This window comes from Pinus tabuliformis, chromosome 8, assembly GCF_031772625.1.
Source record: "Pinus tabuliformis cultivar Carrire ecotype Pingquan chromosome 8, CPIR1, whole genome shotgun sequence".
Lineage (NCBI taxonomy): Eukaryota > Viridiplantae > Streptophyta > Pinopsida > Pinales > Pinaceae > Pinus > Pinus tabuliformis.
The window spans coordinates 956,510,249-956,537,728 of NC_142294.1; the positions used below are offsets into that span (position 1 = coordinate 956,510,249).

At 37.8% G+C, this 27,480-nt stretch overlaps 1 pseudogene; it reads right to left on the bottom strand.

Moving 5' to 3' along the window:
• Window positions 1-4,102: 4,102 nt before the first annotated feature.
• Window positions 4,103-27,480, bottom strand: part of LOC149238642 (phospholipase A(1) LCAT3 pseudogene) — a 62,404-nt pseudogene continuing 39,026 nt past the window's right edge.

A 27,480-nucleotide genomic window follows, 5' to 3' on the forward strand; every position in this document is an offset into this window, starting at 1 on the left:
GATGGTGGGAGAAGGTCTCGGGAGACTTCCGTCTGCTCTCCAGTTGTCCTTCCCTCCTCAAAAACTCTGCTCCATCGATGGTCCTTCGTGCCTTGAATTCATACGACGGCAGAGTGTAAACCTCATTGCTCCTATTGTTCATCGGTGAGGTATCATTGCATTATGTTTAGTTTTACAACGGCCCTCCTATGACCCGCTTACTCCATGGAAATGCTATAGTTTTCCAAATGCTATGCCTTTGTTGTTATGGCATGGTTGGTTGGTTCTTCCAACGACTTTGTTTCCTCTACAAAATACTCCAAACCTGCGACCCTGACAGGTACAAACGATTCTCTTGAGGGTTTATTTCCTGTATAATACTATTTTGTTTTTCTTAAATCCTTGTTGGGTTAATGGTAACATTTCTCCTTTGATTTATTTATAGGTTCCTCCGGAGGCACCTTGGCGCTCGAGGTGGTTATGTAAGGCGCTCCTCCCGGAGCTCTGTCATGGATTTTCGATTTGGCCAATGTTATTTTTTCCGGTATGCCAAAGAGTTTTTCTTCTAGAAACCTTTACGCGATATATTCTTAGATAGGCTAGGGTATGGTCTCGACTGGCTTTGCCTCTCCTTGTTCACCTTCCGCAGGGTTTATGCCTACAGTCTTTATGTTGTTCAATTCTTGATGTTGTTCTTTCTCTTACTAGATTTCTGGGTATGCAGTTAAGCTTTGCCCCTCTGTGGCAAGTGTAATGCCCTATTTAATCTTATCCTGCAAATTTTACTAAGTGTTTAAATTTCCTTAAATATGGACTTATAATTATCAAGAAATATTGGTACATACCTACATTGGTGAAACTGTAAATTTGTTACTGATATAAATTTTGTTATTATTCCCAATTTACCTCCCCAATTAATTACCCAATTTTATATTCATATCACATCCCAAAAAAATGTCCTCTCACATTTACTTGGGATAAGACATGGTCCTATCCAATTAATTACCAATTTATATATTCATCTCTCATCCCCAAAATATTTACTTGGGAGAAGACATGGTCCTCCCCAATTAATTACCCAATTTTATATTCATATCACATTCCCAAATGTCGTCTCAGATTTACTTGGGAGAAGACATGGTCCTCTCCAATTAATTACCCAATTGTATATTCATATCACATTCCCAAATGTCCTCTCATGTTTACTTGGGAGAAGAGAAGTCAAATGTAAGGATGAGGGAGAAGTTATGGCATTAATGAGAGGTGGTTGAGGTCGAGAAGAAAAGGGGGCATAAAAGGGGAAAGATGATGGAAGGAAGGGGGATCCTTGGTCTTGCTTTGGTTTTGGTTGGGCTATGGTTTTGGAGGAATTGTTTCAGAGAGAGGAGGGGAGTATTGTTTTATTTTGGACACACTACATCTGATTGGACTTGGGCTCGGAGGGCTAGGGAACCTGTAAAGGTTTACTAGGCTAGGAAATACTTCCTAGTTGGCTAGGAGGTACATTGAGTCGGTAGTCAAGAGGAGCGTTCCAGCAGGAGCATCAACTCAAGGGAATCTCCATCGGGCCATCGGTACAGGTATTCCTCTATGCATAGATTACTCATGTAAGTGATGGAATTAAAATGTTTGCTATTTAAATTGTAGGAATTAAATGTTAAATGGTAAATTATCATCATTAAATGTCTTGTGTGAAAATAAATAATTTCCCTTTTATTGCATTTAAAATTAGAAAATATAGATCTGGTAAAGGACACTAAAAGGGGACCTTACACGTGGTATCAGAGCGGGTTCGAAATCTGGACCCAAGACCCACTAGACACGAATCTCCACTAATTAAAAAAAAAAGGTATGTGGAAATGATTTCTCCACCTTACTCTCAATAAGTCATTGTTTCAATATATTCAATGCATTTGCTTCTCATGGTCTACTATCCTTAACTACCAATTCAAACAAAATCAGTTATTTAGAAAAGACTTGTTCCATTTTAAACGGCAATAGTTACAATGTTAACTGCCTATAACATTCAATCTGGATATTCAACTAGCGCATATGGCACCACAAGCTCATTTTCATAGTCCACCTGGGTTGTTATGGAGTGAGGATATCTTATTGCAGCTCTTGGTCTAATAACTGACTGTGGTGCCCTTGTGAAGACGATGGGATACTTTGGTATATTAGGAGAAGGAGTCGTTTTCCATGTATCAATTTCTTTAACATGGTTAGCATATTTTTTACCAATACACATTATCGCTCCAGAAAGCATAGGAATAGGAGCAAGCAATTTCACATCTTCTATTGGGATACATGGCCCTTCAAGCTTTATACAACTATGAAGAAAGTCCCAATGATTGATGACATCTATCATATTGTTAATATGAGATGTATCAATGTTAGCCGGTAGGTTTACCACTTGTTACAATGGCCAAATGGACCCATTGCAAACAACTCCAACTTGACTTGTGTTTGGTTCTGTAACAAATGTTGCCAATCTCAAAAATTTCGGTCTCCAAATTACCATTTGTTTTTTTGTTGTTGTTGAATCACCCTTCAAATGACCATCAACACCTCCAATTGTCTTAGTAGCCTGAGCTTTAACAAGCTTATTTTCCAGTTCTTTAACTTTGGTCTCGAGAATTTGAATCATAGTTGTGTGTTCTGGCAACTAGATCTTATGTTCCTGTTCAACCTTCATAATATGTGTTGCTTGATTCTTAGTTGTGCATTCTGTTCTTCTTCATATTTTTGTTTCTCTTGTAGCATTACACTCTCTGTTTTTAGATCTACCTGCAATGGAAATGCAACTTTCCAAGTTTTTTTTTTTACTTCATTGAATAAGAGAAGAGATTGGTCATCTACCTCTTTCAACGCTTTCTCTAAACGCATAACCTCTTACCTTGCCTCTGAAAATTCCTTTTCTTTCATATATCTCCTTGTGAGCTTCATTTGCCACATCTCTCCACTTATTCATGGTATCATGATTTCTAAGACTTAGTTCAACATTTCAAGCTCTTGCAGCAAAATTTAGAAACGATATTGTCTCCTGTACTTCTGCATGGCTGGGATTCACGTTAACAATAATAAAAGTCTTGGAATCATCACTTAGAGAATCTGAGAGCGTTTGAGTGAGCCGTGAGTTGTCACAAGGGACACGGTCCTTCTTTGATGTCAAAAAAATAAAACATCCCCCAATTCAGACAATGATTTATGTGCATGCAGCAACTCTTTGGGGCAGTCCCCATTAGCTTCCTCCTTAGGCAAACACCCAATTCTAGCTAAATCAATTAGTGAAAGCTTGCTATATTGTCACTCCCTAGTGAGGCTGCTAGAAAATTGTATATGAATTGTAACAACCAAATGAGAATAGCTACATTCCTCAACATTCATGGCATCAATTCCTCAGTTTTGTATTCCCAATTTTAGCATACTCAAAATTCAGTTGGATTTTCAACTTTTCATGTACAAGTTCAACAGAAAACTTTGTTGGACCCATACACATTTTTGAGGGATTTCCACTGGTGTTGAAAAGAAAATCATGAACCTCTTCATTGGGGAGCTCAAACATTATAACATGGAAGTCAAATTTAGAAGAATATGCATTAGCATTAGAAAAATCAAATAGCTCCTTAAACGCCCTAAAATAAAGTCCGCAGTCATGGCTTGAACCTTCCATTATATATGTTTCCCCAGAGCCATTTTGCCATAAGCAAATACAGAGACGTTGTATCCATCAAAAGCAGACCGTACTAAAGGCCAAACGTCTTGAAAGAAATCCCCTTGGCTAACAAGAGGTCCATAAACTCTATCAAAATCAAAATCATTTTTAGAACTTGTAACAGGATCACCACCAGGATTTATTCATATCCTAAAATCATCAGGAAATATATTTCTGGTACCCCCCTCATCTTCAAGCAGAGGGCGAACACGGAAAAATACCCTTATATTTCGTTTTATAGTTACTAATTCATTAAATAGTTTCTTCCTTTCTATGACCAATGGAGCGATTTTGGCCTCAGTTTCTAGAGCAATCTGATCTAGCTTGCGAGCTTTCTCCACAAGTACACTCAAATACTGGGTAAATCAAGAAATTCCATAGCAACTATATTTTCCTTAAGTCCCATGGTCATGGCATTCTTTTTCTTGCTGACTCTGCAAGAACAGTTCCATCTCCATCCACATAAGAATAATGAGGTTATGAACTGCAAATTTCTTCCAGCTTGCCAATCGAGGAAGTTTCTATTCCATAGCATACACTAAAAGGTGTTTTATGTGTTGTGCCAAAAATATTATAAAATTTCATTCCATCTGGTAGCTTTGTTGTATCAAGGATTCGAGGAGTTTCCAATGACCATTCAAAGATGGCCATATTGAATGGTACAGGTACTGACTTCCCATCATAGTTCAACATGTTTCCCTTCAGTGGCTTTTGGAATATTGAAATACTCTCGCTAGGACCATATGATTCTATCTCATCAGATGATTCCCATTCAATTGTATATTACTTACACCAAATTTGTATTTGTGGCAGTTTGTTCCAATTGAACTCTATATTTGTCATCATCTCATATATTGATGGGCATTCAATCAACAGTTTATGCATGGTCCAACGAGATATAAACAGGCAGCTCTCTAACCCATAAACAAATTGCATACCAGTCAAAAGACAATCATTAATGACATTGGGACAACCTTGGAAAGGACTAGCAATGCACACCCATGTGCTTACATAGTTCTCAAATATATCTAGATACAGTGAAAGAAAACACTTGACAAGCAATCCACCCATCGAATGAGAAACTATGTTCACTTTTGGATTGCAGGTTTCTGTGGAGTGGTTTTTGAGAGATAGAATTCGGATAATCCACAGTGTTCATCTTTTTTTCTGTCGACGTTTCGAGTCTAGAGCAAGACTCATCATCAGGACTTGTTATACAGAGAAGAGGAAAATGATTGTGATAAATATGGTAAAGGATGATAGCTAGGATGATTTAGCCGACCATTGATCATTTAATAATTTATTAAATTTTTATTATTTAACCCATTAACTGAAAAACCCTAAACCTAGTTTTACTTCTGTATAGGTGAATGATGATGTTTTACTAATATTAATAATTGGATTTTAATTAACCTGGCTTAATTTTGATTTGGAATGTTGAATATTGTTTATGTTCACTTTCTTTCCACCAGAAGCCTTGTAAGTTGCCTTCAGTTTTTCTTTTAATCCATCCATTGATTTGGTAATTATGTTGCTTTGCCAAAAGTCAAAACCATAGCCAAATAATGTGACCCCCTTTTCGTAACCCTAGTCAAGTAGTGTATCAATTAGATCATGAAAATAGTACAATTCCTTGATGTGAAGAAGTTTTGGTAGCCATGAAGGATCCAACATGTCAATTGCATAAAGACCATAGCCATCATCTGGCACTTCAATTTTAATATTGGGGTCCAAAGGCTCCCCATACCCTGTTTTATGATTCCTTGATCCATCACTAAACTCAACTTTATTATCGCAAAAGCCTTTTGTTGTAGCAATGTCTAGGCATTTTTTTTGTATGTAAGAGAGAACACTATGAATCAAGTATGTGGGGTTGAAATTGAAATTTGCATATCCACTATTTCTTAGAGGGTAGTTTGAATGAATTTTTCGAAAGCGTGTGATCAAATTTCTCATTAAATATTCATCTTGTAGGATGTCACTATGCGATAGTAGTTTAATGTGCTAAAAATTGTAGTTGAAAAAAAAGAAGATATATATATATATATATATATATATATATATATATATATATATATATATATATATATATATATATATATATATATATATATATATATATATATATATGTATATGTATGTATGTATGTATATTTATACTTTTTACTAGCCTATGTAAGTGTTCTATTTTAAATTTTGCATTAATTGCTAAGAATCTTACTTCTTTGGTTACTTCTCATTCACATGAAAGTTTCCTTGTGTTAATTCCTTGAGAAGATACAATGAATCCATGGTTTTGGCTTATGATAATGTTGTGTATACCAATCCATGTGTTTATATCCTAGTTGGATCAAATGCATATCTATCTAAATTAAAGCCTTGAGTTCTATGTATCATTCGAACACATGCTAACTAAATTGGAAATTGTTTCCATACCATGAATTAAGATTGTACCCAGGTACATAGAAATATTTTTACAATGCACATGAATGGGGTCCAAGTTGGTGGTGTATATTGGTCACATAAGTCATGATATTTGTTCTTTAACAATTGTCCAATGCTTAGAACTGTAAATTTTATCCAAACAACATCTAGGTTTGTGGTTTTCTTTGTATATGCCTTCAATGTTCCATGAACACTAATGACAAGGCCATCTTTTATGTTGTGGTTCCATGAATATAGATCATCTAAAAAAATTTCATTTGATTATTATCTTCAAGCATGTAGCACTAGTAATTCTATATAGATCAATTGGATAGTATACATCTAACAATAATGTCAATATTGAGTTGATTGAGACAGCTAGGCACCCACTTTGAAAACTAATCTAACGTTGTTGATGAAATTTCAAAAGGGCACCTAGTTATAATAATGTGATTAAAAATGGTAAGTTAATGATTATGTGAATGCTCAAAATGTATAAGATGGATTTAGTATGATTGTTTAGGGATATCTAAGGATATTTGAGGGTGACTAGCAGTGCATGGTAGCACTTGCTTAGATAGCAATGGGGGAGGATTTAGTAGACCCACGTTTATCATCTCTATATTAGAAATAGTTGTTTATAAGTATAACAAAAGGAAAACTTGCGTCTATCATTATGAAAAACATGTGTGAGCCGAGTAAGAATTGAGAAGGCCCTAAGTTGTGCTAATAAGTCTTAGGTATCATGCAGATTTTGAACAATTCAAAATGGTGAGCACGCGAAGAAATCAAGGTCATGGAGAGTCATCACAACGACCTCCTACAAATAACCCATTACCTTCACTGGAGTTGACTCTCATCTTGCGTTCCCTAGAAGCAATTAATGAGACCTTAAAAGGGCGCCAAACAAATGAAGTGGAAGTGGAACACCCTCCATCAGGGTTAGGGAATCTTGAGGGATCTAGAGACTCTGATAGAGGACCTCTAATCGAGGACATTACTATGGAGCTCCAGAAGATTAAACTCCCAAAGTTTGCAGGAGGCTGTGCCAGGGAACGTGCAGAAGCTTGGTTAGAAGGAATGAGAAGGTGCTTCGCATTAAGGGATTACAATTCTAATTCAAAAGCTAAAATAGCAATATTCCAACTCAGAGATAGTGTTCTGAATTGGTGGGTTAACTTGGAGCATCAACTACACCTCACTCCAGACACAGTTACTTGGGAATTATTTGAGGAGAGATTCAGGAAAAAGTACATGCCAACATATTATGAAGAACAATAGGTAGGAGCCTTCCATGCCCTGGTACAAGGAAATTGTACAGTGGAGGAATATGAAATTAGATTCATGGAATTGGTCAAGTATGTCTCCTACATGGATATTGACCAGCGCCAAGCAGATCGTTTTGTTTATGGATTGAACCCTAAGATTAGGGCAATGGTTCGAATGTGGAAACCATCCTCAGTTGCAGAAGTTGTGGAACAGACTAGTTATGTCGAAGAACATTTAGACTTAAAGGGTGAAAACAAAACCATTTTTCCACGCCAACCAAGATTTATGGGGAAGGCCCCTCGTACCTTCCAAAGGGGAGGAAGTCTGAGGCCACCACCATGTGGAATGTTAGGTCCCTATAATACTAGTGATTACCCCATTACTATTGTAGTTATATCCCTTATTAATATTTTTGTGCCCCTATTGTCCCCATATTATTATTATTGTGCCCCATAGAATCCCTCTATTTTTATTTTTGTGCCTTTATATTATTATTGTTAGGTCGGCTAGGTTATATTGTGACTCCTTAGACTCCTATATATAAAAAGGAGGTTTTTTCATTTGAATCATCAAAGAATCATTCATTTGTGTAATGTAAATGAGGTTTCCCCCTCGAAGAGGCTGAATTCTAAGGTGTTGATCTATCTTTTCTATCTTTTTGTGAGTTGGTTTCATAACATTTGGTATCAGAGCTTTGGATTCTAGGGTTTCTCTACTTCAAATATGTCATCGTGGCATTTTCTCTATAAATTTTTTCTGCGATGTTTCAGAAGCAAAAAAAAAACCCATTTTAGATGAAATCGCACCGAACCTTGGGTCCAAATTTCAGAGCTTTTTGCACTATATGTGGGGAGATATGATTTGAGGAAGTTGGTCTTTTTGTAGACTCTTGAATTACATTCCAAATAGGTGACCTAGGGAAAATCCTCATAACTTTCTCCCTGAGCATCGGATTGAAGTTTCGTAAGAAGGTAAAAAAAGAGGACAGACTTTAGTTTCTTTTATATATTTTTCAGAGCCAAAGGTCGAAATAGGGACATGTGGCGTGTCATACAAGTTCGCTCTACTGAACTAGTCTATAATTAGGTCACTATGGGAGATTTGGCATAACTCTTCCTTGGAGAATCCAATTTGGATCAGACTAGTGGCATTGGAAAGAGGACACAGAGGGCTACTGCAAATCACAATTTTAGAACTAGATGATCTGAAATTACAGAGCTACATCAGAGGCAATATCGAGCTCCTACAAAGTGAAAAAAGGTGTGTAGATTTTTTTAAATTTTTTCTTAAGCTTGGTTTGAAAAATTATTTTGAAGTAATTCAAAGGGCATAGTAGAGCATTATTATCGATAACTGATGCCCTGAGGAAAGAAAATGAAAACACCTAGTAAGCAACCTGAAAGCTCTAGCATGACTCATGAAGAAGAGGAAGAAATGCTACATGTTATATCAAAATTACAAGACCAAGTGCAACAAATGTCAATCTCACAAAAGCTAGCAGAAGCTAAGATAAATGGCGTGGCATCTAAGATAAAGTGCGTGGAATCTAAGATGGACAATTTGAAGATAGATTTGAAGACAAATTTGAAGACAGATATGGCAGATTTGAAGACAAACATGGCAAATTTGAAGACATATTTGACAAATTTTCTACAAGAAATACTTACAAATGGTGAAAGGGTAGTAAAGGAAACTCATGATGCGAAAAAAAGAAATGTTAATCATGATTTCATAGACTCTAATGTTGGATCAAAGACCTGCCATATTCCAAAAATCGATATGTGGAAGTTTGATGGCAAGGATCCCCCAACATGGATATTACAGATGGAGCAATTTTTCAATCTCAATAATGTGCAAACACACAAAAGGTATGTATTGCAACTTTATATTTGGAACCAAATTAGTTTGTATGGTATCAATGGCTTTGCTCTCGTAAAAAAAATATCACTTGGGCAATTTTTACGGAAGAATTGACAACACATTATGAGGATACAAAAAGAAACACTTTTTTTAGCTAATTGATAAGTCTCAAACAAAAGGGTTCAATAATGGAGCACATTGAAGAGTTCCAAAAATTGAACATAAGGGTAAAAAATATTCCTGAGGAGCATAGGATTGATGTTTTCATAGAGAATTTAAAGGATAATATCCAACATGATGTTCACCTTTGGGAACCTGATTCATTAGAGAAGGCATTCAGGTTAGCAAGAAAAATGGAAAGAAAAATTATGGCAACCAGGAAGCATACCACTCACAACTATAAAGATGGAAGTGTTTTTGCCCCTAGTCTTCCACAACCTATAAGGTTGACACCATAACAATTGGAAGAAAAAAGAGAAAAAGGGCTTTGTTTTAGTTGTGATAGAAAATACGCTAAAGGTCATAATTGTGCCAAGAAGAAATTATTCTACATAGATTGTGAAGAGGAAGAAGAAAAGGAGTAATAAAGGTCAAAAGAAGAGGATATACTCCAGGAACAAAGCCTAGATAAAGAAGAAATGAATCTGACCATATCTTGTAATGCATTGGCGGGAATTACCACTCCTCAAACCATTATCTGACAATAACACCAATTGATAGGAGTCGAATATTCGATGGCTAGCCTGTGTCATCGAATATTCGATGGTAGCATGCATATTAAAAATATATATATAATTTCACAGATCTTTTATATCAATTGTTACTTTTAAGCATTTTATTACTTCAATTAATACAACAATCTTGGTTATAAATACACCTAGCAAGATCCATGGTTTTCTTATAGGTTTCTAGTAATGGTTATCCTCATTTATAATCTCTCCCTCAACCCCTTTTCCACAAATAAATTATCCATTTTAGCTATAAAACACTCTCCTAACCATAACCCATCATAGAGCATAGGTTATCATGTCACTTTCATCCACTTGCACCTAATAAACTTTCATCAAATACACTACAAATTAGAATGGACATTCCTAATAATCTAAAGGCCAGGGAGGATGAGCCAATTTTTAACATTAATTTTACCATCAAATACTTTTTACAACTTCTCATTCATTAAGCATATGACTATGTAAGTATTCCTTTGATATCCATGTGACCCTTATACTAGTGTAATTCAAGGAAATTTCTAGCCCATTTAATAGTTATGTCTCCATGGAACATTCATGAGTAAAGAGAAGTCCATGCTAGTCAAACTTCCTTAGTTGTTCATAGGGTACAATACCACCTTTCACTTTAATGTAACCACATGGGTGAAGCATGGGTTTTCATTTGACTTCAAGTTCCATTACGATCAATTTCACCTCCATGGATATGTATAAATAAAAGAATCCTCCCTCATTTTCATAATCTTTTGTGCTACGGTTATATTTTTAATGTTGTCCCAAATTTTGACAATACGCTTGCTTCCACTTGTTATATTTATAGCTAAACATAAACATATATAGATCTACGTGATCTAATCTCCTATATAAAATAATAAAAAAAGAATAGTAAATAAATGATGCAAGGAAAAATAAGGGAGAGACAGGGATTACATGGTAAAATCCCAATGTGGGGTAGCATCCATGGAAGTATCTTATTTATCCTCCAGGTAATTTCCTAAGAATACAAGGCTATACCCCCACATAAGCATTATATCTCATTACATTGCACTCTTGCACACACTATATAATCTCCTTCACCTCTATTATATATTAGAAAGTGAAATGAAAAGAAAACCCATGATACATACATGAGATAAACCGTCTTATAATATTGTGATTTGTTGAAGAACAATTTTTTCAAAAGGCCACTAGGCAACCATCAATACATTCACATTCTAAAATTCCCCATTAATGATGACTAGATGGCTAGAAGCACAAGAGGAAGATATCATTAACTAACATTCTCCCTTGATGGCAACTTCATGTATCCCCAACAAGTTAAAAAGTTATAGAAAATTTGTCATTATGTTGGGTTTGATGAATATATCACAACTTGTTATTCAATAAGACAATACTCAAGACAGAAAACACAATCAACTAGACCTTGAATAAGTATCAAGATAAATGTGTTTGGTCTTGGAGTGATATATTGAATTGTAAGCATGCCCCATGATTTTTATATCTTAGCTTTGTGAAAAAACTAGAACCAAATTGCCTGTTTATTTTTTAGATAAACATCGATACCATGTTATATTTGATAAATATGCATAAGCATACAACAAATATATACTTGATATAATATCTTAAGAAAGCATAAAAAAATGTAAGAAATCAAATAAGAAATAAAAAAGAGGGACAAAGGAATTTACATGGTAAAATCCCATTTGGAGAAACATTCATGTAAGTAGCTCCTTTATTCTATAGATAAACTTCAAATCATACAAGGCTACACCTGCATATAAGAATCGAACCACATTACATATGTACACATCACACTCCATTAGTGCATTATTTCTTACCACACACACTCAATAGAGTATCCTTCACCTCTATTATATATTAGAGAGTGAAAGGGAAAACGTCACATGATATATGTGGGATAAAACCTTTTTACAATATGGTGAGTTGTTGAAGAATAACTTGGTGAAAAGACCACTAGGAAATCATTAATATGTTCACATTCACACTTTCCCCTTAATGATAACTAGAGGGATATAATCATAGGAGGAATATGCCATTAACTAATATCCCCCTTCGATGACAACTTTTTTCATCCTCAAGAAATTATGAGGTCAAAGAAACTTAATCAATGTGATGGATTTGGTGAATATATCTACAACTTTCTATTCAATAGGACAATGGCCGATACAAAAAAAAAAAAAAAAAAAAAAAAAAACAAAACAAAACAAAACAAAAAACAAAAAACAAAAAACAAAAAATAAATACCCATTATCAACTACCATATATTGAATGAGTATTAATATCAATGTGTTTGGTCTTAAAAACAAACAAATACCATCATCTATCAGATATTTAATGATTATCAAGATTAATGTGTTTGGTATTGGAGAAAAAAAAAACATTAGCTACCAAATCTCAAAAGAGTATAAATATCAATGTGTTTGGTATTGGAGTGATATGATAAATTGTCAGAAAGCACTTTAATTTCCACATCTTAGCTTAGTGGAAGAATTTTGAAGTAGCTAGAGCCACACTACTTCTTTAGCTACTCAAGGAACATTTGGTTCCAATACCCCTATGTAAACTTATCTTGGAGGAAAAAAAATAGCACAAAATTTCCCCTTAAGTCATTATGACTGCAAAGGCTAACCAACCATGGTACAACAACACTCTTGAAGAAGTTTGAACATCATCACTAGTAGCAAGAAACACTCTTGAAGAAGTCTGAATGTTATCGCTAGTAACAAAACAACACTTCTAAAGAAATATAAACACAATCACCAACAACAAGCAATGCTCCTAAATAAGTTTGAACATTGTCACCATCATACATAGTTGAATAAATATGAGAGAATTACCAATACTAGTGCTAAAAACACTCATAAATGTGCTCACGTTCAACAATTTGTATCAAATCTAGAATAAGTAAGTGAAATATCCCACACAGTTTTGGTAATCAAACAAATTATCAAGGATGAAGCATTATGCATGGATCCACTAAAACAATGCCACAATCCAATGAAGGATGCATTTAATGAGCTGTCAAATTTGCAATAATAAGGTGAGAAAGTAAAGCTCTGTGTCTCTAGGAAAATAAAATATACCACTCATCTATCAGATCTCAAAAAACTCCTATGAATAAATTCAAATGCTTAGCAACAAAGAATGCTCAATGAGCTATATTTTCAAACAAGATGAGAGCTCACAGAAAAATAACTACTCTCTATCTACAAATAATTGAAGAGATCACTGAAAACACACATTCAATCTACAAAGGATTGGCGAGATTATAAAAAATGGTCCAACAATGGTAAAAAATCAACAAATGCAAATTCCTAGCAACAAAATATTTCCATATCTAAGTCTGTATGTTTTGGAAAAGACCAATCAAAGATGGTGTTATCACTCAGATATTCCTTGAAGTTGTTAGAAGAAGGAAAGGGGTCTGAGGTAACCACAAACCAACTTTTAAGTATAGAATCTAGCCAATCTGTACTCAGAGAGGGCTCTCTCTTTATTATTTAGCTTTGTTTATGGGATTTTAGGCTAGTTATGAAAGCTTGGGGGGTTTTGATTTTGTTTGGTGGTGGAATTCAGGAGCAGATGGATAGAACAAGGTATTTTAGGCCATTGGGCTATGGAGTCAACTAAAGATGGCTTAACCAGATCAGGTTGATTTAACAAAAAGGAGTTTCACATGGCAAGATAGCTAAACAAAAGACAAATGATAGCTTAAAAGGGTGAAATGGTCTTGAAAAGGGAGGAAGGGCAATTACGAATCCTTCAACAAAGTTCAAGATGAGGGAAAGTGGGTGATCATTAACAAAAAGAAATTAAGAATTCTTTGTTAAATGGCCACAATGATAAACTAAAAAGTAGGGAGAAATTAAGAATTCCCTACCTATGATAGCTTGGATGAAAACATTGGGAATATAAACGATTTTAAAGACATAATGTAGTAAATCTCTTTCTGAAATATAACTTTTCGTTTATCATTCAGATATGAAATACATATGAATATTTAAACAAGAAAACTATAAAAACATAAGATATAGAATACTTATTTGTTTCTCGTTTGACACATGTATCTTGTAAAAGTCCTTTGCTTTATTACTTTGTCCAGCCAGCCATACAATAGTTGTTCAACAACACTTCTATTCCAAAATAAGGTGTCTACAGAAATTTCTAAGAATCCACCCTTAGTACTTCGAATAAGGAAGTACTTATACAAAATTTACATCAAAACATCTCCTAACTAAAATAGATATCTTCTAGGAAAACTAAATATCTTTTACATGAATGTAGAGACGGATGGTCTTGAAAGTAGAAACTGAATGTGAACTGCTTGTTTGTTGTCCTTGTTTTTGTTGAAGGAGCTAGAGGCAGGTCCTATGAATATGCATCTTGCTATCTTGCTCATAATTCTATGCTGGCTTTGGCTTTCCACTGATACTATTTTACCTGTGACTGATACTCTTTACCTGTTTTACCATCATTCATCATTTTTTACCAAATTTGACTATGGTAAATACTTCAATTTACTTCACTTTTTACCATGATAAATCATAAGATGTCTGTCATGTTGGTCCACCAATCATCTCTTGGTATTCTGGTCCTTGTCATTTTTATGTAGATTTCATCTGCTTCTGTGTATTTTACAAAATTTGGTTGCACTGGAAATAAGTACCTCACTTCATGCTCAATGTAAAAAAGGTTCTCTAAACTATCATAGAGAACTCTCCCTGTGGGCAATGCTTTGGTTACAGATGAACTGGACTGATTGTTAGTTTACTAATATAATTTGTTGACATAATCATCCTGAATCATTAGCTTATCGTTAATGACTAAAGGACTTGGTAGTCCTTTACTTTGCAAGATGCCAAATTTCTCCATAAACTCATCTATGTCTTCCTGCATATTTTGACATTTGAATTCTAGGCCTTGCATTAGACTCATTTTGGTCAATACTTTCTTTATTTCGAGGATGGTACCAGTCCTATCCTCGATGTTTAATTGTTCCAATTGATACCTGTTTCTACTATTTAAAATTTTTATTAATCTGATAGCTTCTTCAGGCTTCCCTCCTCGTTCTTCCTTGGTTTTTTCAATCTCTTGAAGAGCAACTTTCACTAAGTCAATTTGTTCAAAAATGATTTGAATTAATGACCAAATATAATTGATTGATTCAATGATATTGGTCCATAATATCTTTCTGATATCAGTCAAAGGATTTTCAAATGTAAGATCTTTTTCCAGTGTTTTAACCTGTTGAGTCAAGCCTTTGTTTTTCCTCACCTCTTCGGCAAAATTGAATTTTGACACATCATGATTTTGCTCTAAAGTAATGAATTTCTCTTTTACCTTTTTCAGTTCAGAGACTTGGAGCTTCATTTCCTCCATGGACTTGATCAACTCCTCTGTGCTCTGATTTGAGGTTCCTACCTGTGATGTACCTGTACCTGTCCCTTCTATAGTTTCAGCTGCTACCAAAGGGACAATTCTTGCTAGAGTAGTTGCCAATGTAGAAGGGATTGTTGTAGAAACCACTGGCACTAAATTTTGAGGTTGAGAGGTCGACTCACTCTGCCTGCTTTGTAGTGTTTTCTCTAATTCTTTCCCTGTCTCTTTTATTTGCTCATTTAGCTTAAGGATCAAGTCCATAAACTCTTCTTCATTCTTCTTCTCAATCACTTCAACAGTCTATGGGTGCATGAGTGGTGGCAATTTCAACTGCTTTCTCAGTGCAGCTATATCTTCATTCTTTTTCTTTATTATGCTCTCTGCAGCTTTGATATCCTTTGGGTTATGGCCCTGTTAGCTCTGCTACTAAACAAGGATTCCATATGGTCGGAGACAGGCTTGTTTTGCTTGATTGCGCCCAAAAGGATTCATGCATGCTGTTCAGATCTTCAAAGTTTGGTTAATTGCCCTCCACCGATCAAGGCTATCGCAAAGGAAAGCCCTGGGGAAGGCGGAAATGATCTATCAGAAGGCCTAAAAACACTCCAAAACAGGAAAAGTTCCAAATTGCAGTCCTAGCAGTTCAAATGAGCGACAGCCGTTCAATCCGGCCGATAAGCGGTCCAGATCGAACGACGGGTCGAAATTGGAGGAGGCAGATCGGTGGTTTATATCACGTCGGCAAATCGCATCGGCAGGATGGCAGTGGTAGCAACATAATGGAATGCCGATGGGCGACCGCCGATATCGCATCGGCGTATTGCAATGGAGGACTTACAAAGGAATTGGGCTTTATTATTCGCCGATGAGCGATCGCCGATATCGCATCGGTGTATCGCTATCAGCATTATCAAAGGGGCAGATGCAATCGCCGATGGGCCGGACCCGACAGCTATACAGCGCTGCATTTTATATTTTATCGGGTCCGCAGCGGTCGCCGATATCGCATCGGCGCTTTCAAAAGGGCGGGCCTTTACCATTAGTTATGTTTTGATTGCGATGAGTTTCGGATCCGACAGGGTTCGAAAGTAAAATATATATATTGTTCAAGCCCGCCAAAGCCATTTTTCATGATTTTGCAGCAGTTTTATGTGTATTTTCAAATATAAAGAAACAGAGGATTGGCCGGTTAAGATATGCATTGCGACCAGAAAGGTGGACCTGATAGATGATTGAACCATGCCCGAGCCTTTTAAAGCCAAAATTGAAACAGTGGTGGGCGGGAATGAGCAGTACAACAGCGTTTCTCTGATTTAAAGCCAAGCAGTCATGATTAAGCCGTCTTAATGATTCAGCGGCTGCCATTAATCAAAAGTATGGCCAAGGAGGAAGCAGGATGGCATTGATCAATGCAGAGCATTCAATGGTTATGGTTCCTTTGGTATTACACGCCACCTGCTTAAGGGAGGACAGCAGAGCATCAGAGGGGTCAAATCCATTTACAACACAGCCAGATTTGTATCAGCAGCCCCATTTTTGAATATAAATGTGGTTGGTGGCCATTTATGGGCTCCTCCACGCAGGGGTAGCAGAGATATTTTGTAGTGTAACACCATATATACCCAGAAGACAGATGTAAAGGATTGATGAGTGTTTGATGAATGAGAGCTTACTGTAGCCTTTTAACTTCTGGAGACTGTTAATACTATGAGACCTGCAGCTTCTGGTCTTGATTTCCACTAATACAAGCTTCTTTTGCTGTCACTTGCTCACTTTTCACTTTTGCTTCTTGTTCTGGGCTGTGCCTGCTTGCATTTATTGATGTGCTGTGAATGTTTGATATCAGAGGGGCTGTCATCCCACCTCTGTATTATGATTTAGTGGCTCGTTGAAATTGTTTGCAGGTTGCTGTTGTTCAAATAGCAGAGAGCTGTCATCCTCACTGTCTATTAGATAACAGTCGTGCAGATCCTCTAACTGATTGTAACTGGCCAACACAGAGTTCAGTGCATCTGCTGGTGCAATCAGTCTTCTCCATTATCACTTTTATCTTAAACTGTGAGTAGTTGGTGGTTGAAAGCCTTGTAGTTTGGGGGTCTTCACCCATGCCTGGGGTAAATCATAGTAGGAGTGGTTATTCAGCTTAAAGGTGTTGCACATCTTCCATTTATCCATCATTTTATCCAACAAAAAACTGTTAAATTTTTAATGTTCCTGAGCATCACTGATTTACAACCTAGGTGAGTTTCTTGGGGTGATAACATTAATTGGCGCCGCTGCTGGGGAAAGGAGAATCGAAGCTCAGCTTCCCTGGGAGACGACACAGCTTCAAGCTTTGATGACAGACAAAGTTTGAACACATAGTTTGGTTGTAATCATCTGTCTGGCGACTCCACTGGAGGAAGGCCATCCTTTGGCGACTCCACATTGAAGTTCTGGCGCAGTTTGTGAGGCATACTAGAAGAAATCCGCAGAAGTCTCCAGCTGTTCTAGTGCCTGACCCTGAAAATATTGTTAACCCGAAGAAAAAATCGCAGAAAGGAGCATCGGGATCAGGTAAGCCCAAGAAATCTAATTTATCTCTGTATGAGGAGTTTTTAGTTGAAGATACACAATTTGAAGATTTAGAGCCTAGTACTATTAAGGGAGAAATACATACAGAGATTCATAAAGCTCCTTCTCCATTTAGTTCCCATTTGAATCTGAGTCCGAAGAAAGTTTCCCATACTGTCCAAAACATCCCAATATCATTCCCATCCATTACATTATCTCCTACTGCTCCATCTGTTAGTATTCTTCCGCATATTCCAAACATGGCAGGACAGCAAGCACCTACTAGGATTGAAAGGATTGTTGCTGCTAGATATGGACCTTTGATATTGCCTACACCTTTAAATGCCATGCCTACAGGAGAATATCAAAAATATATGCCCAAATTTACTGGAACAGAAGGAGTTACAGCAGAAGAACATCTTGAAGCTTTTTATAGTTATGCTGATAATTTAGACATAAGTGAGAATGATGTATGGATGAGAGTTTTTGTTCAGAGTCTTGATGGAGAGGCTAGGAAGTGGTTTAGAGAATTACCCCAGAGATCTATAACAGATATAGAAGCTAATATTAGATGAGGCATTTTTAAAGCAATGGGGAGATAAGAAGGACTTGTTGTATTATCATACAGAGTTTGGAAACTTGAAAAGAGAAAAGGGTGAGTCTTTGCTTGACTTTAATAAAAGATTTAATAGAATGTATAATAAAATACCAGTTGAGGTAAAGCCTACCCCTACTGCTGCCAAACTCACATACGCCAATGCTTTTGATTCTGACTTTTGCTTATTGTTGAGAGAAAGACGATGTGCTACGCTGGGTGATATGCAAGAGGCAGCCTTGGAGGTGGAATCAAATATTATGGCAGCTGAAAAGTTAAAGAGTCAAGGTGACAGAAGAAGGCCGAGAGGTGAGGCTTCTTCTTCCACTGCATCGACTTCCGAGCCTAAGATAGACAAAATGACCAAAATGATAGAGTCATTGGCTGCTGAAATTTCTAGGTTAAAAGTTGATCAGACTTCAGGCAAAGCAAGGCAGCAAAACACATTTGTCCCAAGAAATCCAAACATATTCAGAAAAGCAAATGAGCAGCTACAGATTATGCAAAGGGGTGAAGAAGCAAGAGAAGATCATAAAGTAAAAGCTCCCTTTCAGAATGCAGTCATGGAGGGGGAACAATATGAAGAAGATGAAGATGAAATTCACTGCTTGGAGGATAAAGGTAATGTTGCATTTTTAACATTGGCTGAATATGAAGAATCATTGCTGCAAGAGCAAAACAGCCAGAGGTGGGACAGTGGTGCCGTTCTGCAATCCGGTGAGCAGCAGCAAAGATATAATCTAAGATCCAATGCAAAGAAGGTAAAGGAAAATACTATGCAAGGAGCAGCTGCTCAAGCAGTGCCACAGAACAGCAGGCAAAGAAGACCAGCAGCTGGTCTTGTTACCCTCAAGACCCCTGCTCAAGAGATAAAAACTACTGATAAATCATTCTCGTCTTTCAGTTTTGAGTCAGAAATTCAGAAGCTGAAAATAGCTGTCCCTCTGGCTGAGTTGGTCAAGAGCGAATTGTTTAGAAAGCCCATCCTTGAAGCCCTTGAGCTAGAGCCTAACCAATCCTCCATTGAATCTGTCAATTTGCAAGACGACAAGCCTGCTATTGTGCTTAGCCCCATGATTGAACCTGCAGATGATACTTCTCCATCTTTCTACGTTTCATTAACTATCCACGATAAAATCCTCCACAATTTCCTGCTAGACACAGGGGCCAGTCACAATTTAATGCCTAAAACTGTCATGGAAGAGCTAGGCCTTGATATCACCAGACCCTATCATGATTTGTTCTCATTTGATTCAAGGAAGGTGAAATGCCTTGGATTAATTAAGGATCTGGCCATTTCCCTAACCCAGTTTCCCATGAAAAGTATGATGATGGATATAGTGGTGGCCGATGTTCCTCCTAAGTTTGGTATGCTATTGTCTAGAGGGTGGATTAAGAGACTAGGAGGGACATTGCAGAATGATCTATCTTATGCAACTGTTCCAATGTTTGGAGGAGAAAGCAGGAGGTTATATAGAGAAGTGCAGCTGGCATATGTTATTAGTGATGAGAAGAATCCTACAAACCATCCCATATATGCAGTGGACACTGATTTTGGGGCTTGCATCCTCCAAATAGAATAATCTCAGAAGGCTGCATTGCATATCCGGAAACCAGTAGCTCAGGCTGAACATGATATGGGTGGTCAGATTTGGGAAATGTTTTTTGATGGAGCATGTACCAAGGAGACTGCAGGAGCAGGGGTGGTACTAGTATCTCCACAACAAGAAACAGTTCAGTTATCCCTAAAGCTGGTTTTTCAGGTGACAAACAACATAGCAGAATATGAAGCACTGCTGTTGGGCCTTCATGAAGCCAAAGATAGAGGGATAAAAAATTTGAAGGTATTTGGAGATGCTGACCTGATAATTCAGCAAGTAAACAGAACGTTCCAAGCAAAGCATCCAAGGCTGAAGGCTTATAGAGATGAGGTATGGAGGCTCAAAGAGCTCTTTGATTTTTTCTGTATTTCATATATTCCTAGAGCCCAAAATTAGCTTGTTGATTCCCTTGCTGTCTCTGCTAGTTTATTCATCCCTCCATTGCCTCCCAGACTAGTTTATGAGGTACAAATGAAGTATAGACCCTCTGTGCCTGATAATGTCCACCATTGGAAAGTTTTTGATGATGATGATGAGTTAAGTAGGTTCCTTCAAGTCATTGATGAGTTCTCTGAAATGCAAATTGACCAGAATAATGGTGCTTTGTTAGAAGATCCTAAATCCCAGCTTAGAAATAAAATTGGCAAGAATAGCATAGTCCAGCTTCCTAATAACCATATTCCTAAGGGTCTAATTCCTCTTGAGAGATTTTTTGACCACAATGATGTACCTTACAAAGCTGCCCAAAAAGAAAATCAGTCTCAAGTTTGCAAACATGATATAGGAAGTTCAGGTCAGCCAAAATTCATAAATCTGTCCACTAGTCTATCTGCTGATCAGAGTGCTGAATATTGCAAATTAATGAGGCAATTTGCTGATGTGTTCGCTTGGGAATACAGTGATCTGAAAACATATGACAGAAGCATAATACATCATAAAATTCCACTTGAAAAAGGCACTACTCCTTTCAAACAGAAGCTGAGGCCAATGAATCCTATGCTCCTTCCTCTGGTTGAGAAAGAAATTAAAAAGTTGCTGGCTGCTAAGATTATAGTGCCTCTCAGATATTCTAAATGGGTGGCCAATCTGGTTGTTGTGAGGAAGAAGAATGGAGAAATCAGACTATGCGTTGATTTCAGGAATCTAAATAAGTGCTCCAAAAAGGATAATTATCCCTTGCCCAAAATGGAGCATTTGTTGCAGCAAGTCTCAGGTGCCAAAGTGATGTCTTTCATAGATGGGTTTTCAGGTTTTAATCAAATCGCTGTTCATCCAGATGATCAAGAAAAGACAACATTTACCACTCCTTGGGGCACGTTCATGTATGCAAAAATGCCATTTGGGCTAATGAATGCTGGAGCCACCTTTCAGCGCGCAATGGATATTGCTTTTGTGGGAGAAAAGGATAAATTCGTGCTGATATATCTTGATGACATAACTGTTTATTCTGGCAGCCACCATGATCATTTACAACATTTGAGAAAGGTGTTTTTGAAGTGCAGAAGGTTTGGGATTTCACTCAATCCCAAAAAATCTCATTTTGCTTTAGAAGAAGGCAAACTGTTGGGGCATGTAGTGTCTGCTGCAGGTGTTCAGATCGACCCAGAAAGGGTAAAAGCAATTCAGGCCTTGACTCTTCCACGATCAAAGAAAGATATACAGTCTTTTCTTGGCAAAATCAACTTTGTAAGGAGGTTCATTCCTAATTTTGCAGAGCTAGTCAAGCACATAACCTCCATGTTAAAAAAAGGAGCAGAGGTGAAGTGGACTGATGCGGCCAGAAGATCTTTTGAGTCCATTAAGATGGCTATTGTGGAAGCTCCCACTTTAATAAGCCCTGATTATAGCAAGGAGTTTCACCTGTTTTCATTTGCCTCCAAGGATACCATTGCAGCTGTCCTGTTGCAGCAAGATGAAGCAGGTCAAGAGCATCCAGTTGCCTTTTTCAGCAAAAATCTGAGGGATGCTGAACTAAGGTATGATATTATTGAAAAGCAGGCTTATGCGCTTATCAAATCTTTAAAGGCTTTCAGAGTATACATATTGCATTCCAAAATAGTTGCATATGTCCCTTCTGCCGCAATAAAGGATGTTTTAACGCAGCCTGATGCCGATGGAAGAAGAGCGAAGTGGATTGCAAAAATAATAGAATTCAACATAGAGCTGAAGCCCACCAAGATGGTAAGAGGTCAGGGGCTTGCTAAGCTGTTGGCTGAAGAAAATCGCAGATCTCTGGACATTGATTTCTTGTTCAATGTAGCAGAAATTGGCCAAATAGAAGAACATGAAACAGCCGAAGCGCAGAAAGGATAGTCGGTGGCCGAGAACCTAGCTTCATGTAGCTGGTATACTGCAATAATAAATTTCCTGCTAAAGTTAGAAGTTCCTTCAGAATTTTCGCAAAGTCAAGCAAGAACGTTAAAGCTCAAGGCAACGAAGTATTGCATCAATGGTAGCTTGCTTTATTGGAGGGATACATCTGGAGTGTTTTTAAGATGCCTGGATAAACAACAGTCAATAGAAGCTATGCAGCAGTTCCATGATAGCATGTGTGGAGGACATCATTATTGGAGGACTACAGCCCAAAAGATTCTCAGAGCCGGGTATTATTGGCCCTTTTTATTTTCTGATGTATTTGCTTTTGTTAAATCTTGTGACAGGTGCCAGAGATTTGAAGGTAAGCAGCAGTTGAAATCCCTGCCCCTAAAGCCAATCATTGCAAAAGGACCTTTTCAGCAGTGGGGCTTGGATTTCATTGGTGAAATCAACCCACATTCCAGTGGCCAGCAAAGATGGATATTAGTCGCCACTGATTATTTTACAAAATGGATCGAAGCAATCCCAACAAGGAAGGCTGATCATAATATGGTAATGAAATTTTTATCAGAAAACATTTTCAGCAGATTTGGTTGCCCACATAAGCTTATAACAGATAATGCAGCAGCCTTCAAGGCAAAAGAGTTGGTGGAAATGTGTGATTCAATGGGCATTAAACTTGTGCATTCCACCCCCTATTACCCCCAAGGGAATGGTCTAGCAGAATCCTCTAATAAAAGTCTGATCAGGATTATAAAGAAGCTGTTAGAGGAAAATAAGAAGAATTGGGATGCCAAGCTCAAATATGCACTTTGGGCAGACAGAGTGACTATCAAAAGATCCACAGGTTGCTCTCCCTTCAAGCTGGTATATGGTACTGATGCAATTTTTCCAATTCAACTTACCCTCCCCGTGGCAAAGCTGCTCCAAACAACACAGAATGAAGAAGATGATATGGCCAATAGAATCACTGATTTAACAGAACTATACCAGATCAGAGAGCAGCTGATTGAAAAGGCTACAACACATCAACAGAAGGTCAAGGAAGCCTTTGACAAGAAGACAAAAAGAAACAATTTCGAGGTTGGGGATTTGGTCATGAAGTGGGATGCTTTTAAAGAAAAGAAAGGCAATCATGGGAAGTTTGATGCTCTCTGGACAGGCCCTTTCATCATTTCACAGATTCAAGGGAACAATACCTTCATACTGAAAAGTATGGGAGGAGAAACAGTCTTTGATGGCCCAGTTAATGGGCGGTTTCTGAAGAACTATGTGATTTAAGGTCTTTTGGCCTTAAAAGTTGTAAATATTCTGCTTTTATCGGTTTTAGTGTAGCTGTAATAGACTCCATGCCCAATGGAACACTAGGAATTTTTGCTAATTTGCTTGCTGCTGGAAAGGCATTGATCTGCAGGTTCTTGAGACCTCACAGGGAGGATCTCATCCCCAGAAGGAGCTAGTGTTAGCTCTGCTACTAAACAAGGATTCCATATGGTCGGAGACAGGCTTGTTTTGCTTGATTGCGCCCAAAAGGATTCATGCATGCTGTTCAGATCTTCAAAGTTTGGTTAATGGCCCTCCACCGATCAAGGCTATCGCAAAGGAAAGCCCTGGGGAAGGCGGAAATGATCTATCGAAAGGCCTAAAAACACTCCAAAACAGGCAAAGTTCCAAATTGCAGTCCTAACAGTTCAAATGAGCGACAGCCGTTCAATCCGGCCGATAAGCGGTCCAGATCGAACGGTGGGTCGAAATTGGAGGAGGTAGATCGGCGGTTTATATCGCGTCAGCAAATCGCATCGTCAGGATGGCAGTGGTAGCAACATAATGGAATGCCGATGGGCGATCGTCGATATCCCATCGGCGTATTGCAATGGAGGACTTACAAAGGAATTGGGCTTTATTATTCGCTGATGAGCGATCGCCGATATCGCATCGGTGTATCGCTATCATCATTATCAAAGGGGCAGATGCAATCGCTGATGGGCCAGACCCGACAGCTATACAGCGCTGCATTTTATATTTTATCAGGTCCGTAGCGGTCGCCGATATCGCATCGGCGCTTTCAAAAGGGCGGGCCTTTACCATTAGTTATGTGTTGATTGCGATGAGTTTCGGATCCGACAGGGTTCGAAAGTAAAATATATATATTGTTCAAGCCCGCCAAAGCCATTTTTCATGATTTTGCAGCAGTTTTATGTGTATTTTCAAATATAAAGAAACAGAGGATTGGCCGGTTAAGATATGCATTGCGACCAGAAAGGTGGACCTGATAGATGATTGAACCATGCCCGAGCCTTTTAAAGCCAAAATTGAAACAGTGGTGGGCGGGAATGAGCAGTACAACAACGTTTCTCTGATTTAAAGCCAAGCAGTCATGATTAAGCCGTCTTAATGATTCAGCGGCTGCCATTAATCAAAAGTATGGCCAAGGAGGAAGCAGGACGACATTCATCAATGCAGAGCATTCAATGGTTATGGTTCCTTTGGTATTACACGCCACCTGCTTAAGGGAGGACAGCAGAGCATCAAAGGGGTCAAATCCATTTACAACACAGCCAGATTTGTATCAGCAGCCCCATTTTTGAATATAAATGTGGTTGGTGGCCATTTATGGGCTCCTCCACGCAGGGGTAGCAGAGATATTTTGTAGTGTAACACCATATATACCCAGAAGACAGATGTAAAGGATTGATGAGTGTTTGATGAATGAGAGCTTACTGTAGCCTTTTAACTTCTGGAGACTGTTAATACTATGAGACCTGCAGCTTCTGGTCTTGATTTCCATTAATACAAGCTTCTTTTGCTGTCACACTTTTCACTTCTGCTTCTTGTTCTGGGTTGTGCCTGCTTGCATTTATTGATGTGCTGTGAATGTTTGATATCAGAGGGGCTGTCATCCCACCTCTGTATTATGATTTAGTGGCTCATTGAAATTGTTTGTAGGTTGTTGTTGTTCAAATAGCAGAGAGCTGTCATCCTCACTGTCTATTAGATAACAGTCGTGCAGATCCTCTAACTGATTGTAACTGGCCAGCACAGAGTTCAGTGCATCTGCTGGTGCAATCAGTCTTCTCCATTATCACTTTTATCTTAAACTGTGAGTAGTTGGTGGTTGAAAGCCTTGTAGTTTGGGGGTCTTCACCCATGCTTGGGGTAAATCATAGTAGGAGTGGTTATTCAGCTTAAAGGTGCTGCACATCTTCCATTTATCCATCATTTTATCCAACAAAAAACTGTTAAATTTTTAATGTTCCTGAGCATCACTGATTTACAACCTAGGTGAGTTTCTTGGGGTGATAACAGGCCCAACTCAATAATCAAATCCTCCAATGTTTTAATTTTGTTGTCCTTCGCCTGTGAGGAGGTCTTTTCTAGTTGTAATTGGGCAGTAGTGTTGTTCAGTGAATTCTCCAACCTATGTGCCATCATTGCCTTGCTTGTTAGTGTAGAATAAACCATCTCCCCTGTTTGCTTATGTAGTTCTATCTGATCTATGGGGTGGATATCTTTAGTTAAGACCTCAAAATCAGTTTTGAGACCGTAGTCTACAATTGACTTGGGTTGTTGTATTGTGGGCTTTAGAAAGCTCATATGCATTTTTCCTTCTTTGATGTCATAAGCTGAAATTAATCTGGTCTGATTAGTTTGGGTCATATTCAAGTATTGAGTATAGGCTTGGGCCTTCAACTACTCATTCTTGGCCTTTATCTCTTTGAATTTTCCTTTTATATCTATGGTCTTGTCAGATGAAGATCTGAAAGATGAAACTTCGGCACTCTGCTATCTTTCAAAATCTTGTCTTTGTGAACTGGAAGGTGTCCCACCTATTGGGAATGTATGTTGTCTGCCTCCACCTTCTTTCCTCAAACTCCCTGTTGTTTCCTCAAAGAATTCTTCCTCTGAATATGGATTTAACCTGTGCCTCTTAGCACCAGGCTAGTTTGAAGGACCACTGGTAGGTGTAGCTACTTCCCTGTCTCTTTTCAAGTTCTTTTCCTCATTCAGAGGAGTCTGCAAAACCAGGGGATTTCCCATGTTAACCTGAGCTGAATGAGGCTATGGTGGAGCTTGTTCTTTAGAGATTTCCAGCTGCTCTGACATTTCTGGTTGTTCTGATGTTGGAGTACTTGTTCCCTGATCTTGTTCCTGTGGTGGTTCTGCTGGGGGTGCACTAATTTCCTATGTGTGCCTTTGAGAAGTCTCTGCTGTAGAGGCACTAGGCTCTGGTGTTGGCTTTTGAGTATATTCAACTGGTACTTGTTCACAAGAGCCTAGGTCAAGTCTCTTTTCTAGGTCTTTCATCACATTTTATACATCAACTTGATCACTATCCATTTCAACTAGAGTTCCTTCCCTCCATTCATCCATATTTGCATACTGCTCTATTTATGGGATTCTATGATGGATATATGGTGACAGATTATGTTTCACTCTCCTATCACAAATGAAACCTTGTGGATCATATCTCTAGGAAAAGCTTTTCTTTAATCTCATTTTTTCTAGGATTTCTTCTACTCTTTTGCTTGCTTCTCTATTGTTGCATAAAAATGGGCCTAAGTGATCTTTAATCCTCAATTGTGCTTTCTTCATTACCTTAGTGAAATGAGTTTGATCAGAGTTTGACATTTGCCTATAATATTCCAAGGCAAACAACCTCATAGGTGATTCTGGTACAAGTACCAGTCACCTATCTTGTACTGTTTTGAGAGTTGAAGGATTCTTTTGATTTCATCACTAATCCTAGGAGGGGGACTTCCTATCAGCATGGTGGAATACTTGAACACCATTTCATTTTCTAGCCTCATGAACTGGTCATGGATTTTCTCAGCAATGAAGGCAGCATAGTTATATTTGATAACAAGAGGCTGACTAGGGCTAAAAATGGACATTAAAACTAGATTCAATTCATCCACATACTCACTAGTATTGAAACCCATGATTGCAGCTATCATATTGACTATATTTTTGCCTATCTGTGTGAAGAAATATACCACATAGGGAGGAGGATCTTTGGGTTGATGTTTTTTATCCATAAAA